This window comes from Arachis stenosperma, chromosome 6 (assembly GCF_014773155.1).
Source record: "Arachis stenosperma cultivar V10309 chromosome 6, arast.V10309.gnm1.PFL2, whole genome shotgun sequence".
Taxonomy (NCBI): Eukaryota; Viridiplantae; Streptophyta; class Magnoliopsida; order Fabales; family Fabaceae; genus Arachis; species Arachis stenosperma.
In genome coordinates, this window is record NC_080382.1 from 79,299,518 (window position 1) to 79,315,846 (window position 16,329).

General features: G+C 40.7%; 1 non-coding gene across 1 annotated transcript; it reads left to right on the forward strand.

The window, feature by feature from the left end:
• Positions 1-15,089: 15,089 nt before the first annotated feature.
• On the forward strand, positions 15,090-15,197 carry LOC130937760 (small nucleolar RNA R71). Its single transcript, XR_009068961.1, has one exon. It is a non-coding gene; the product is annotated as a small nucleolar RNA R71 (small nucleolar RNA).
• The last annotated feature ends 1,132 nt before the right edge of the window (positions 15,198-16,329 follow it).

The window sequence follows — 16,329 nt, forward strand, 5'->3', positions numbered from 1 at the left end:
AACGATCCGACACAAAACTAACTGGCAAGTGTACCGGGTCGCATCAAGTAATAATAACTCACGTGAGTGAGGTCGATCCCACAGGGATTGAAGGATTGAGCAATTTTAGTTTAGTGGTTGATTTAGTCAAGCGAATCAAATATTGGTTGAGTGGTTTGTATTTAGCAGAAAGTAAATGACAGAAAATGTAAAGGGGGAAGGGAGAATTGCAGTAAATCAAAGGGCAGGAAAGTAAACGTGCTGAATCTTAAAGAACAAGAAAGTAAATGACTGAAACTTAAAGTGCAAGAAATGTAAATTACAGTAACTTAAATTGCAAGGAATATAAATTGCTTGAATATAAAAGGGATTTGAGGACAGGGATTTCAGAATTTAAGCAAGAGAAATTGAATTGCAATAATTAATAGAGCAAAAATTGAATTAGAAACAATTAGAACTCAAACAGTGAGGAAATTAAGTGCAGCAAAGGTTCACAGAGGAACCAAAAGTAAATTAGGACCTTAGGACTCCAGAGACTAGGTAGCTAAGCCTAGATCTCAATTGCCTTCCCAGATCCAAGTTCACAAAGCAATTAACAAGAAATTGAAGAAGAAGCAGTAAAGGAAATGTGTTTGAATTCAATTATGCAGAAATGAAATCAAAGAGATTTTGAATGGAGATTGAGACAGAATTTCCTCAATTCTTCACACCCAAAACTCAAAACAAGAAAAGTAAAAGTGCCTAAGCAAGAATGAGGAAGAAGAGAGATCAATTCCCCTTCCCAATTCTCTGAAATCTCAGTGAAGTCACCAAGAGAAGTTTCAAAATTCAATTGCAAAATTCAAAAGTCAAGTAAAAGGTGAAAAGTAAAAGTCCTAATTACATCAAACTAACTCCTATTTATACACTTTCTATTCTTGGATCTTGGGATTTGGATGGGCTTTTGATTTGGTGAAGAAATGAATTTTATTGGATTTTTAATCCAATTTTAGCCCATGAAGGATTGCTTCCAGGAGGCTGCCCTGCCCTTGCGGAGGGCAGGGTAGGATTTGGTGCGTGCGGCTATGGTGCGGGCGTGGTGCGTTGGTGTGCGCTGCAGGATGCTGCCCTGCCCTCGCGGAGGGCAGGGCAGAAAAATTTGGTGCGCCAGATTGGTGCCTTGGTGCGCTGCTGGTGCTGCCAAATGATGCCCTTGGTGCGCCAGGTTGGTGCGCTGGCCGTGCCACAACAAAATGCTGCCCTGCCCTCGCGGAGGGCAGGGCAGTGTTTCCAAACTGAAGTCCCGCGTTCGAGACATGGCTGAAACACACGCTACTCATTTTCCTTGGCTTTCTTGGCACCATAATCAAGCCTAGTTCCTTGCTTCTTCATTGTTCCGTGTTCGACTCTTGTGGCATGCATGGGTGACCTTTTTCCTTGAATTTTTCCTTTTGGAGAGCCCGATACTGCCCTTGTGGAGGGCAGGGCAAGGTTTTTCCTTCCTTTGATCCAAGGCACAATTTTGTGCTCTGCCCTTGTCGTGGGCAGGGCAGAGTTGCCTCTTCTTGGCTTGCTCCCTTATGTTGCCCTCCTAGAGGGCAGTGTGCCCTTGTGGAGGGCAATGCTTGCTTCCTCCATTCATGCGGCACACTTTTTCTTCCTTTGGCCACGTTTTCTTCTCCTTGGGCCACGCTTCCTTAGGCCACGCTTTTCCTTTTTTTTCTTTTCTTCACCTACAATAAACCAAAACAACCACTCCAAGTATCACTAAATTCACAAGGCTTATAAATCAATTAAAAATCTATTAAATTTAGCTTAAACCTCATGAGTTATCATTAATTTCATGGTGGTTGTTTGATTTAAAGAAGTTATGCATTTCCCTTCCAAATCACTTACTTAGGATGCAAGAAAGTGCATAAAGTCTAACAAAACAAGTAAAATTAGCTTGAAAAATGGGTATATGATGACTTGTCATCACAACACCAAACTTAAATCTTGCTTGTCCCCAAGCAAGCATCAAAACTGAGAGAAATTGAAATGAACAAGAAAAGAACACATATCCTTATTAGGCATATAGCAGAACTTGATTTATGGGGTCTTTATGTAGACAATGATAACTCAAGTTATTGTTTGCTGTTACATAGTATACATTTTTCATCAAAGGCTTGCTAAACTTGCTGTTATAAGACTTACTTATTTAATTACTCCCTTGCTAACTTTTCTTTCTTATAATGCTTAACAAGCTTATTCTTTTGGAGGTTTGGTGTCTAATGTTGCAGTAGTAGCCTTTGGCTTTATTGTTTTCTTTCTTTTACTCAACATCTTTCCACCACAGACACATGGCTCACTATTTCTTCCTAGGATCATTGATGCCCAGCATCTCTTTGGATAACTAAATGTTCTGTATCTAAGTTGCTCTTTATTGTGGACTTTCAATTGGCCATCCCAAATCAGTTGATCTAAGTGACCGGGTTTTAAAATAACCCTCAGAATTTACTCATCCAAGCATATCTTAGTACAAGAACACCATAGGCATATGTCCTAGGGTCCAAGCTATTGGTGTCCAACCTTTATTCTTTGTTTTTCTTGCCACTTTGGCTTTTTCTTCTTCCTTTTCTTTCTTATTTTTGTTTTTGTTCTCAAGGGCTTTTTATTTATTGATGAGGATCTTTATAACAGCAAGCTAACTCACACTTGAATGAGAATGATATTATGCAACACTTATTTCATGAGTTATGCATTTAATCAAACACATACACCACCATTAACTTCCATTCTACTTATGCAACATTGGATATTTACTTTTCAATTCAAACAATTCTCTTTTATTCAAGCATATGGGAAACAAAACAAAATTCAAGCTAAGTGATGAATGACAAGCATTATGCAGATCATTTCTCTAGCTACTTATTGAACAAAGGAAAGTACAAGAAAATGAAATAAAAAGGAAATAAACAGTGGAGGCATATCATGTTTCAGAGATGCTTCTCCTTATTGAAAGAGTGAAAGAAGGAGAATGAAAGAACTTTGCCACCTTCTATTGGTCGTGGCTGCTGCTTGATTCTCCCTTTTTCTTCTTTCTTTTCCCTAGCTTGGAATAATCTCGGATCTCTTCACCAGGACATCTTCTACCCCAGACAGAATCTAAGAGTCCTGAGAGCCCAACGTCTTCCAATCTTTTAAAAGTTGCCTCTGTATAGTGACGAGACCTTGCTTGTTGCTTGGCTCCAAATTCAGGGCATTGCTCAAATGGCTTGATTTGAGGATTGAGTGTTGGTAAATTATGGGTCAAGTACTCCAACCTTGCTTGCATGTTTTCATCATTCTCCATTCTTTGCGCATATCTAACTTCTCCCATGGTGTGATGAATATTCTTCCATTGATACAGGTTGTGACTATATTCCCCTGCTTTAGCTTGACTAAAGTACAGCTTGTCATATGATTCTTTGAATTCTTTGTATTGCTCTTTTTGTCCTTCAAGAATCTGTGCTTGAAATTCTTGCTGCTGAGTCATCATTTGCTGTTGCCATCTCTCTTGTTTCTCCTCCATTTGACGCTGCCAAGCTTCTCTCTCCTCTTTATCTTTCAGATATTGCTCCCTGAACTCTGGATGGGGCTCTAGATATTGCGCTGGGCACCCCTGATTTTGCTCTTGTTGAGTCTACATGAGTTGTTGGGATAGCTCTTCTATTGCTCTGTGTAGCTGGCTCATGTCAATGGCATCATGAGCTTGATTTCGTCCTTCCTCTCTTTGAGATCTCCTTTGTCTGGGAGCTACCACCCCCTCTGGATCTTCTTCTTCATTTATTCCTTCCATACTCTTCTTAGTGATCCCTTTTCCCTTTTTTACTTTTTCTGTGTTCTCATCTTCAAAGATTACTCTAGCTTTGTCACATAGCCTGAGGATGGTTCTCGGATGTCCAAGACCACTTGATTTGCTTGTGCTATTGGCCATCTCTTGAATACTGTCAGCTATGAGTTGTGCGAGGTTGATCTCACCTCCATGTAAGATGCAGTATGTCAAGAGTGCTCGTTTGATTGTGACCCAAGAGGCGTTTCCAGTAGGAAGGATAGATCTCCTCACTATTTCATACCATCCCTTAGCCACAGGAGTGAGATTTATCCTCCTCAAGTGACTTGGAATTCCCTTTGAATCTCTTTTCCAATCTGTATTCTCCACACATAACCCCTGTAAAATCTCATCAGGATTGTTTCCCATCTGCAATCTGGTTTCATAACTGGGCTCTGCATAAGTTATGGTTCTCAACTTGAGGGCCCTTGTGATGGCAGCTGGGCTAAAACTCACTTCAACTCCTCTGACATAACTTGTGTAAGGAGCACTATCTTTGTTTTCTTTTACAGCATTTGCATATAACTCCCTGATCATGACTGCACTGATGTCAACAAGAGGAGTACATAAAAGTTCCCACCTTCTTTCTTTAGTGATTTGCCTCATGATGGGGTATTCCCCGTCTCTCAACTCAAGGCCTTTCTCATAAATGACATTCTTTGTCTCCATGAACCTATGATATCTCTCTTCATGGAATTGGGATCTAAATTTGGTTGCATCAAATGATGGAGGTTTGGCTACCATAGGTTCCTTTCCCGGCCTTCTTTTTGAACTTGAGGAGGCCATTGGATTTGAGGTAAGAAGAAAGAAAAAGTGAGAATAGAAGAAGTATGTGTTGTGTTTGGGATGAGTTTTGGTTCGGTTCTGTTGTGTGAGATAAGGGAATTATTTTGGTTTTGGGAGTGGAAGAGATTATGGCTTTCATATGAAAGTGGCTTGAATGAGTGTGTAGACCGTTTTGGTGCCAACGGTTATTTATAGGTGGATTCTTCAAGCTTTCCAACAAAACCATAATGAGTGAGAAAGGGGCTCGTTGGTGCTCATGAAGGGTTGAGATTGAGTTGTTCATCTAAGGAGTTCATGAAATGGACGGTCTGCATGCATTGTTGAGGATTTGACGAGGATCCTCTTCCCATTGGCTGCATGCATTTAGGTGTTCGATGATACATGCATGCAAATTCTGTTTCCCCATGAGCGCATTCTTCTAGGCACATGTGACCATCCTCACATAGCTGATCCTAGCTGTGGCCCCTCCTTGTGTTTGTTTGAATTTTTTTTTCTCCTGCATGAACCAAAACAACTAGCCTTAAAACATTAATGTAGTCATGGCAATTGATTTGTTACTAACGGAAAAGAATTGTTTTGTTTTGTTTATTATTATTTATTATTAAAATTTTTTATGGTCAATTGTGTCCCTTAATTAAAGATGCTAAATGTTGGTGAACACCAAACTTATCTTTTATTGAGGGGACGGCTTAGCAATGCAAACCATTCTTCACAATTGATGTATTTTTAAAAAAAAAATTTGATGCATGATCCCTTTCTGTATGGTTTTGATTCCAAGATTGGGAAATGATCCTCTGAACATTGTTACACATGCAGACACCAAACTTAGTGTTTGGTCATATGCTCCATCAAAAGAATTAAGCATATGTTCTAAGAATAGCTCCCTTTTTTGAAAAAAGAACTTGGGTGTGCCTTAAGGTACACCAAACTTAGAAGTTTGACATGTGCTTCAAAACAATGTATGCATTTATCAAATATGAAAGTTCAAAATCATACTCAGGAAATCATAGCTTATTAGATGAAAGAGAAGACAGAAATCTTAAATCATGGGTTGCCTCCCATGAAGCGCTCTTTTATTGTCACTAGCTTGACATTGAACTCCCTTTAGGGTGGTTGATGTTGGTGATGTCTCAACTTGTCACCTCTCACTGTAAGCTTTCTCTGTGTGCCTTGATGCTCAGTTTCCATATGCTCAAGAGAAAGTATTTGGTTGACAGTGTAATAATCTTTTGTTCCCAGCTGTTGATACACTAGTTGCACCTTGTCACCTTTGGCAAATCCTTCAGTTGGGATTTTCTTATTCTTCCACCCTTTGTAAGCCTTTTCCTTGTTTTTCTTCTTTTTCTTCCTTGTTGATATGTTTCCTTTGACAGTGACTTGAGTTGTGATACCTTCCTTCTTGTTTATCATCCTAGTTTCTTTTTGAATTCCTTCTTTTTCTTGCAGATGCTTGTTTTTCTGTTCTACTGCCTTGTCGGTTGCTTGCCTTGGAAGGAAGTCACCACTTGTCTTGCTTGTTTCTTCATTCCTTTTTAATTCTGGAAAGACTTTCAAGGTGATGCTCTCCTCATGCATCCTGAGGGTTAGCTCTCCCTGCTCTATATCCACAATGGCTCTAGCAGTGGCCAAAAATGGTCGACCAAGTATTATGGAGTCATTTCCATTTTCTGAAGAATCCAGGATCACAAAATCTGCCGGATAGATGAACTTGTCAACCTTAACTAAAAGGTTCTCAATCAGCCCTTTAGGATATACTACTGATTGGTCCACCAACTCCAAGGACATCTGTATTGGTTTCACCTCCTTTATGCCAAGCTTCTTTACTAAAGAAGATGGGATTAGATTTATGCTTGCTCCTAAGTCACACATCCCCTTGTTGATGAATAGGTTTCCAATAGTGCAGGGTAGGAAGAAACCTCCAGGATCTTCAAGCTTGGGAGGGAGTCCCTTTTTGATGAGTGCACTGCATTCTTCACTAAGCATCACAGTCTCTTTCTCATTCCAACTTCTCTTCTTGTTGATGAGCTCCTTTAAGAACTTGGCATACAGAGGCATTTGCTCCAATGCCTCAGCCAAAGGTATGTTGATTTCCAGCTTCTTGAAAGTTTCAAGAAATTTGTGGAAATGCTGATCCTTTGTCTCTTTGTGGAATCTTTGAGGATAAGGTATTGGGGATGTCAAGCTTTTCTCCCCTTGAAGTTGTCTTGGAATTGGTTCTTCCATGATTTGCTTTCCTTTCTTCAGATTCTGTGGTTGGTTGTTTTCCTCTGTGAGTTTTTCTGGGACATTCTTGCTTGTCATGTCCTTGTTGATGGCTTCATCATTCCTTGTTGGCTCATTGTTATTCTCCATAAGTTTTTTGGTTGCTCCTTGGTTACCATCCACTAATATCTTTCCACTCCTTAGTTGCACGACCTTGCATTCTTCCTTTGGGTTAGGAATGGTGTCACTTGGTAGTGAGCTTGATGGTTTTTCAACAGAAATCTGTTTGGAGATTTGTCCAATCTGCCTCTCTAGGTTCTTCATGGCAGCTTCTTGATTCTTTGTTATCAATTCTTGGTTCTTCATCATTTTTTCCTTGAGTAGCTCTAGATTAGTGATCCTCTGAGATTCTTGTGAGATGGGTTGGTTTTGGGGTGTTGATGGATGATGGTAAGTGCTTTGGTTAGTTGGGTGGTTATTGGGTAGGTGATGGTTAGAATTGGGGTAGTTATTTTGTGGTTTTCTGTATGTGTTTTGGTTAGTGTTTGGCTGGGGGTTGTGGTTTGTGCTTTTCCAATTGTTCTGACTTGAGTTTCTTTGCCATGGTTGTTGGTTTTGATTGTGGTTGTCTCCCCATCTGAGGTTGGGATGGTTCTTCCAAGATGGATTGTAAGTATCACCATAGACTTCATTTGTTCCAGGATTTTGGTTGTGCATGTATTGGACTTGCTCTTGCTCTTGCTCCTCTTGAGTTTCTTCACTTTGCACCCATATGGTTGATGGTTGGCTTGTGGTGCTCACTGCTGCTACTTGCAGGCCATCAATTCTTTTGGCCATTTGCTCAAACTGTTGTTGAATCTGCTGCTGCATCATCCTGTTCTGAGCTAGAATTGAATCAACTCCTTCCAACTCCATTACTCCTCTTCTTTGTGATGGTTGGCGTTGTCTTTGATGAGCAAAGAAATATTGGTTGTTGGCCGCCATATCAATGAGGTTTTGAGCTTCCTCTGTGGTTTTCATGAGTTGTAATGAGCCTCCAGCTGAGTGATCAAGTGCTTCTTGAGCCTTCAGAGTAAGTCCTTCATAGAAGTTCTGCAACTTATCCCATTCAGTAAACATCTCTGGTGGACATTTTCTCAATAGAGCTTTATATCTTTCCCATGCTTCATATAAATTCTCAGCCTCCATTTGAGTGAATGTCTGCACCTCAGTCTTCAATCTTATGATTCTTTAAGGGGGATAAAATTTGGCGAGGAACTTGCTCACCAAGTCATCCCAAGTGTTGATGCTTTCCTTTGGGAACGTTTCTAGCCATTGAGTGGCTTTGTCTCTGAGAGAGAATGGAAAGAGCAATAACTTGTAACTGTCAGGAGGCACACCATTGGTTTTAACAGTGTCACAAATCCTCAAGAAGGTAGATAAGTGTTGATTTGGATCCTCCAATGGTCCTCCTCCAAAAGAACAGTTGTTTTGAACCAAAATGATGAGCTGTGGCTTTAGTTCAAAGTTGTTTGCATTGACATTGGGGGGAAGAATGCTACTCCCACAATGTCTAGCATTTGCAAATGTGTAGGAAGCCAGTACTCTTCTTTGTTGTTGGTTATTATTGGCTCCTCCTTCTGGTTGATTGGGATTTGATGGATCTCCTTCCATTTCTTGGAATTCCTCCTCAGATTCTTCCTCTCCAATAATGTTCTTCCCTCTTTCAGCTCTTCTTATTCTTCGAAGAGTCCTTTGGTCAATTTCAGAGAGAATAGGGGAAGATCTTCCTGTACCTAACATACAAACACACAATAATAAACACACAGATCCAGAAAACCAGTGAAACTTCACTTCTATTGCTAGAGTGAGGGTTTTTTTTTTGTTAGTTTAAGCAAAAATACAAACAGTTAGTGTGTTAGAGAAACAGAAAAGAAAAAGTGCTTGATCTAGACCTCCACTTCACTTAATCATTGTCAATCTATTTCAATCCCCGGCAACGGCGCCAAAAACTTGATGTACGGAAAACGATCCGACACAAAACTCACCGGCAAGTGTACTGACGTGCGAAATTGTGAACTATACTTTTTCACAACTCTCATAATCCCTGGTAATGGCTCCAAAAACTTGGTGCGCTCAATACCATGGCATTACACAACTTCGCACAACTAACCAGCAAGTGCACTGGGTCGTCCAAGTAATAAACCTTACGTGAGTAAGGGTCGATCCCACGGAGATTGTTAGTATTGAAGCAAGCTATGGTCATCTTGTAAATCTTAGTCAGGCAAACTCAGATATATATGGTGATGAACGAAAATAACATAAAAGATAAAGATAGTGATACTTATGTAATTCATTGGTAGGAACTTCAGATAAGCGCATGAAGATGCCTTCCCTTCCGTCTCTCTGCTTTCCTACTGTCTTCTTCCAACCCTTCTTACTCCTTTCCATGGCAAGCTCGTATAGGGTCTCACTGTTGTCAGCAGCTACCTCCCATCCGCGCAGTGAAAGCTAATGCACACACTCTGTCACAGTGCTGCCAATCACCGGTTTGGTTCCCTCCCCTACCGGAATAGAATAACTCTTTTGCGTCTGTCACTAACGCCCAGTAGGTTACAGGTTTGAAGCACGTCACAGTCATTCAATCATTGAATCCTACTCAGAATACCACAGACAAGGTTAGACCTTCCGGATTCTCTTGAATGCTGCCATCAGTTCTTACCTATACCACGAAGACTCTGATCTCACGGAATGGCTGGCTCGTTTGTCAGGCGAGCACTCGTTTGTCAGGCAATCAACCATGCATCGTGCAATCAGAAATCCAAGAGATATTCACTAAGCCTCAGATGCTTGTAGAACAAGAATGGTTGTCAGTCACCTTGTTCATGGGTGAGAATGGTGATGGGCGTCAATCATCACCTTCATCATGTTGAAGAACAAGTGATATCTTGGTAAAAGAACAAGTGGAATTGAATGGAAGAACAATAGTAATTGCATTAATACTCGAGGTACAGCAGAGCTCCACACCTTAATCTATGGTGTGTAGAAACTCCACCGTTGAAAATACATAAGAACAAGGTCTAGGCATGGCCGAATGGCCAGCCTCCCAAAGAGGGTTTAATCATCAAAACATGATCAAAAGCCCTCTATACAATAGTAAAAGGTCCTACTTATAAGAAACTAGTAGCCTAGGGTGTACAGAAATGAGTAAATGACATAAAAATCCTCTTCCGGGCCCACTTGGTGTGTGCTTGGGCTGAGCAATGAAGCAATTTCGTGTAGAGACTCTTCTTGGAGTTAAACGCCAGCTTTAGTGCCAGTTTGGGCGTTTAACTCCCATTTGGGTGCCAGTTCCAGCGTTTAACGCTGGGATTTCTTGAGGTGACTTTGAACGCCGGTTTGGGCCATCAAATCTTGGGCAAAGTATGGACTATTAAATATTGCTGGAAAGCCCAGGATGTCTACTTTCCAACGCCGTTGAGAGCGCGCCAATTGGGCTTCTGTAGCTCCAGAAAATCCGCTTCGAGTGCAGGGAGGTCAGAATCCAACAGCATCTGCAGTCCTTTTGAGTCTCTGGATCAGATTTTTGCTCAGGTCCCTCAATTTCAGCCAGAAAATACCTGAAATCACAGAAAAACACACAAACTCATGGTAAAGTCCAGAAAAGTGAATTTTCACTAAAAACTAATAAAAATATACTAAAAACTAACTAGATCATACTAAAAACATACTAAAAACAATGCCAAAAAGTATACAAGTTATCCGCTCATCACAACACCAAACTTAAATTGTTGCTTGTCCTCAAGCAACTGAAAATCAAATAAGATAAAAAGAAGAGAATATGCAATGAACTCCAAAAACATCCATGAAGATCAGTATTAATTAGATGAGCGGGGCTTTTACTTTTTGCCTCTGAATAGTTTTGGCATCTCACTCTATCCCTTGTAATTCAGAATGATTGGCTTCTTTAGGAACTCAGAATCCAGATAGTGTTATTGATTCTCCTAGTTAAGTATGATGATTCTTGAACACAGCTACTTATTGAGTCTTGGCTGTGGCCCAAAGCACTCTGTCTTCCAGTATTACCACCGGATACATACATGCCACAGACACATAATTGGGTGAACCCTTTTCAGATTGTGACTCAGCTTTGCTAAAGTCCCCAATTAGAGGTGTCCAGGGTTCTTAAGCACACTCTTATTTGCCTTGGATCACAACTTTATTTCTTTCTTTCTTTTTTTTTTTCGTTTGCTTCCTTCTTTCTCTTTTTTTTTTCACTGCTTTTTCTTGCTTCAAGAATCATTTTTAATGATTTTTTCAGATCCTCAGTAACATGTCTCCTTTTTCATCCTTCTTTCAAGAGCCAACATTCATGAACCACAAGTTCAAAAGACATATGCACTGTTCAAGCATACATTCAAAGAACAAAAGTGTTGCCACCACATCAAAATAATTAAACTACTATAAAATTCAGAATTCATGCAATTCTTTCCTTTTCAATTAAGCACATTTTTTTATTTAAGAGAGGTGATGGATTCATAGGACATTCATAACTTTAAGGCATAGACACTAAGACACTAATGATCATAAGACACAGACATGGATAAACATAAAGCATAAAAATCGAAAAACAGAAGAACAATAACAAGGAAATCAAAGAACGGGTCCACCTTAGTGATGGCGGCTCTTTCTTGCTCTTGAAGATCCTATGGAGTGCTTGAGCTCCTCAATGTCTCTTCCTTGTCTTTGTTGCTCCTCCCTCATGATTCTTTGATCTTCTCTAATTTCATGAAGGATGATGGAGTGTTCTTGATGCTCCACCCTTAGTTGTCCCATGTTGGAACTCAATTCTCCTAGGGAGGTGTTTAATTGCTCCCAATAATTTTGTGGAGGAAAATTCATCCCTTGAGGAATCTCAGGGATCTCATGATGAGTGAGATCTCTTGTGTACTCCATCCTTTTCTTGGTGATGGGCTTGTCCTCATCAATGGGGATGTCTCCCTCTATGTCAACTCCAACTGAATAACAGAGGTGACAAATGAGATGAGGAAAGGCTAACCTTGCCAAGGTGGAGGTCTTGTCCGCCACCTTATAGAGTTCTTGGGCTATAACCTCATGAACCTCTATTTCTTCTCCAATCATGATACTATGGATCATGATGGCCCGGTCTATGGTAACTTCAGACCGGTTGCTAGTGGGGATGATTGAGCGTTGTATGAACTCTAACCATCCTCTAGCCACGGGCTTGAGGTCATGCCTTCTCAATTGGACCGGCTTTCCTCTTGAATCTTGCTTCCATTGTGCGCCCTCTTCACATATGACTGTGAGGACTTGGTCCAACCTTTGATCAAAGTTGACCCTTCTAGTGTAAGGATGCTCATCTCCTTGCATCATAGGCAAGTTGAACGCCACCCTCACACTCTCCGGACTAAAATCCAAGTATTTCCCCTGAACCATAGTGAGATAATTCTTTGGATTCGGGTTCACACTTTGGTCATGGTTCTTTGTGATCCATGCATTGGCATAGAACTCTTGAACCATCAAGATTCCGACTTGTTGAATGGGGTTGGTAAGAACTTCCCAGCCTCTTCTTCGGATCTCATGGCGGATCTCCGGATATTCACTCTTTTTGAGTGAAAAGGGGACCTCGGAGATCACCTTCTTCAAGGCCACAACTTCATAGAAGTGGTCTTGATGCACCCTTGAGAGGAATCTATCCATCTCCCATGACTTGGAGGTGGAAGCTTTTGCCTTCCCTTTCCTCTTTTTAGAGGTTTCTCCGGCCTTGGATGCCATAAATGGTTATGAAAAAGCAACGCTTTTACCACACCAAACTTAAAATGTTTGCTCGTCCTCGAGCAAAAGAAGAAAGAAGAGAGTAGAAGAAGAAGAAATGAGGAAGAGGGGAAGAAGGGTGTTTTAGGTTGTGTGAAAATGAAGAGTTGAAGAAGGGTATTTATAGAAGAGAGGGGGTGGTAGAGGTTCGGCCATTATGGGTGGGTTTGGGAGGGAAAGTGGTTTGAATTTGAAGGGTGAGGTTGGTGGGGTTTTATGAAGGATGGATGTGAGTGGTGAAGAGAAAGAAGGGATTTGATAGGTGAGGGGTTTTTGGGGAGGGGGTGTTGAGGTGATTGGTGAATGGGGGAAGAAGAGAGAGAGTGATGGTAGGGTCCTGTGGGGTCCACAGATCCTGTAGTGTCAAGGAAAAGTCATCCCTGCACCAAATGTGGCTCAAAATCACGTTTTGAGCCATTTCTGGCGTTAAACGCCGGGCTGGTGCCCATTCCTGGTGTTTAACGCCAGGTTCTTGCCCTTTACTGGCATTTAACGCCAGTCTGGTGCCCCTTTCTGGCGTTAAACGCCCAGAATGGTGCCAGACTGGGCGTTAAACGCCCAACAGCTAACATTACTGGCGTTTGAACGCCAGTTTCTTCTCCTCCAGGGTGTGCTGTTTTTCTTCCTGTTTTTCATTCTGTTGTGAACTATACTTTTTCATTGTTTTTGTGACTTCTTATGATCATCAACCTACAAAAAAGATAAAATAACAAAAGAAAATAGTTAACTATAAAACATTGGGTTGCCTCCCAACAAGCGCTTCTTTAATGTCATTAGCTTGACAGAGGACTCTCATGGAGCCTCAGAAATGCTCAGAACCGTGTTGGAACCTCCCAACACCAAACTTAGAGTTTGAATGTGGGGGTTCAACACCAAACTTAGAGTTTGGTTGTGGCCTCCCAACACCAAACTTAGAGTTTGACTGTGGGGGCTCTGCTTGGCTCTGTTTTGAGAGGAGCTCTTCATGCTTCCTCTCCATGATGATAGAGGGATGTCCTTGGGCTTTAAACACCAAGGATTCTTCATTCACTTGAATGATCAACTCTCCTCTATCAACATCAATCACAGCCTTTGCTGTGGCTAGGAAGGGTCTGCCAAGGATGATGGATTCATCCATGCATTTCCCAGTCTCTAGGACTATGAAGTCAGTAGGGATGTAATGGTCTTCAATCTTCACCAAAACATTCTCTACAAGTCCATGAGCTTGTTTTCTTGAGTTGTCTGCCATCTCTAATGAGATTCTTGCAGCTTGCACCTCAAAAATCCCTAATTTCTCCATTACAGAGAGGGGCATGAGGTTTACACTTGACCCTAAGTCACACAAGGCCTTCTTGAAGGTCATGGTGCCTATGGTACAAGGTATAGAAAACTTCCCAGGATCCTGCCTCTTTTGAGGCAGTTTCTGCCTAGACAAGTCATCCAGTTCTTTGGTGAGCAAGGGAGGTTCATCCTCCCAAGTCTCATTTCCAAATAACTTGTCATTTAGTTTCATGATTGCTCCAAGGTATTTAGCAACTTGCTCTTCAGTAACATACTCATCCTCTTCAGAGGAAGAATACTCATCAGAGCTCATGAATGGCAGAAGTAAGTCCAATGGAATCCCTATGGTCTCATTTTGAGCCTCAGATTCCCATTGGAACTCAGAGGAGATTGGTACACGCCCACTGGGGTCTTTCTCAGTGGCGTCCTCCTCCTCTCTTTCCTCTCCATATTCGGCCATGTCTATGGCTTTGCACTCTCCTTTTGGATTTTCTTCTGTATTACTTGGGAGAGTACTAGGAGGGAGTTCAGTAACTTTCTTGCTCAGCTGACCCACTTGTCCTTCCAAATTTCTGATGGAGGACCTTGTTTCATTCATGAAACTTTGAGTGGTCTTTATTAGATCAGAGACCATTGTTGCTAAGTCAGAAGTATTCTGCTTAGAATTCTCTGTCTGTTGCTGAGAAGATGATGGAAAAGGCTTGCCATTGCTAAACCTGTTTCTTCCACCATTATTGTTATTAAAACCTTGTTGAGGTCTCTCTTGATTCTTCCATGAGAGATTTGGGTGATTTCTCCATGAAGAATTGTAGGTATTTCCATAGGGTTCTCCTAGGTAATTCACCTCTTCCATGGAAGGGTTCTCAGGATCATAAGCTTCTTCCTCAGATGAAGCATCCTTAGTACTGTTTGGTGCATTTTGCATTCCAGACAGACTTTGAGAAATCAAATTGACTTGTTGAGTCAATATCTTATTCTGAGCTAGTATGGCATTCAGAGCATCAATCTCAAGAACTCCTTTCTTCTGACTAGTCCCATTATTCACAGGATTCCTTTCAGAAGTGTACATGAATTGGTTATTTGCAACCATTTCAATCAGCTCTTGAGCTTCTGCAGGCGTCTTCTTCAGATGAAGAGATCCTCCAGCAGAGCTATCCAAAGACATCTTGGATAGTTCAGAGAGACCATCATAGAAAATACCTATGATGCTCCATTCAGAAAGCATGTCTGAAGGACATTTTCTGATTAATTGCTTGTATCTTTCCCAAGCCTCATAGAGGGATTCTCCATCCTTCTGTCTGAAGGTTTGGACTTCCACTCTAAGCTTACTCCATCTTTGTGGTGGAAAGAACTTTGCCAAGAAGGCATTGACTAGCTTTTCCCAAGAGTCCAGGCTTTCTTTAGGTTGAGAATCCAACCATATTCTAGCTCTGTCTCTTACAGCAAAAGGGAATAGCATCAGTCTGTAGACCTCAGGGTTAACCCCATTAGTCTTGACTGTGTCACAGATTTGCAAGAATTCAGCTAAAAACTGATGAGGATCTTCCATTGGAAGTCCATGGAACTTGCAATTCTGTTGCATTAGAGAAACTAATTGAGGCTTAAGCTCAAAGTTGTTTGCTCCAATGGCAGGGATAGAGATGCTTCTCCCATAAAAATCAGGAGTAGGTGCAGTAAAGTCACCCAGCACCTTCCTTGCATTGTTGGCATTGTTGTTGTTTTCGGCTGCCATGGGTTCTTCTTCCTTGAAGAATTCGGTCAGGTCCTCTAAAGAGAGTTGTGCTTTGGCTTCTCTTAGCTTTCTCTTCAAGGTCCTTTCGGGTTCAGGGTCAGCTTCAACAAGAATGCCTTTGTCTCTGCTCCTGCTCATATGAAAGAGAAGAGAACAAGAAAATATGGAATCCTCTATGTCATAGTATAGAGATTCCTTGAAATGTCAGAGGAAAATAGAAATAGAAAGAAGAAGGAGAAGAAGAATTCGAACTTTAATTAGATAAGGTTCGAATTGTGCATTTAGAAGGAGTGGTACTCCATAAATAGAAGGATGTGAGAAGGGGGAAAGTGGATTTTCGAAAATTCAATTAAAAGATTTTGAAAACATTTTGAAAATTTGATTGATAATTTTCGAAAATTGATAGTGGAAGAGAAATCAAGTGATTTTTGAAAAAGATTTTGAAATTAGAAGTCAAAAAGATTTGATTGAAACTATTTTGAAAAAGATGAGGTTAAAAAGATTTGATTGAAAAGTTATGGTTTTAAAAAGATGTGATTGAGAAGATATGATTTGAAAACAATTTTAGAAGATATGATTTGAAAACAATTTGAAAAAGATATGATTTTGAAAATTAATGACTTGCCTAACAAGAAAAGATATGATTCAAACATTAAACCTTTCTCAACAGAAAAGGCATCAAATTTGAGATGTTCAATCAAATCATTAATTGTTAGTAAGTATCTTT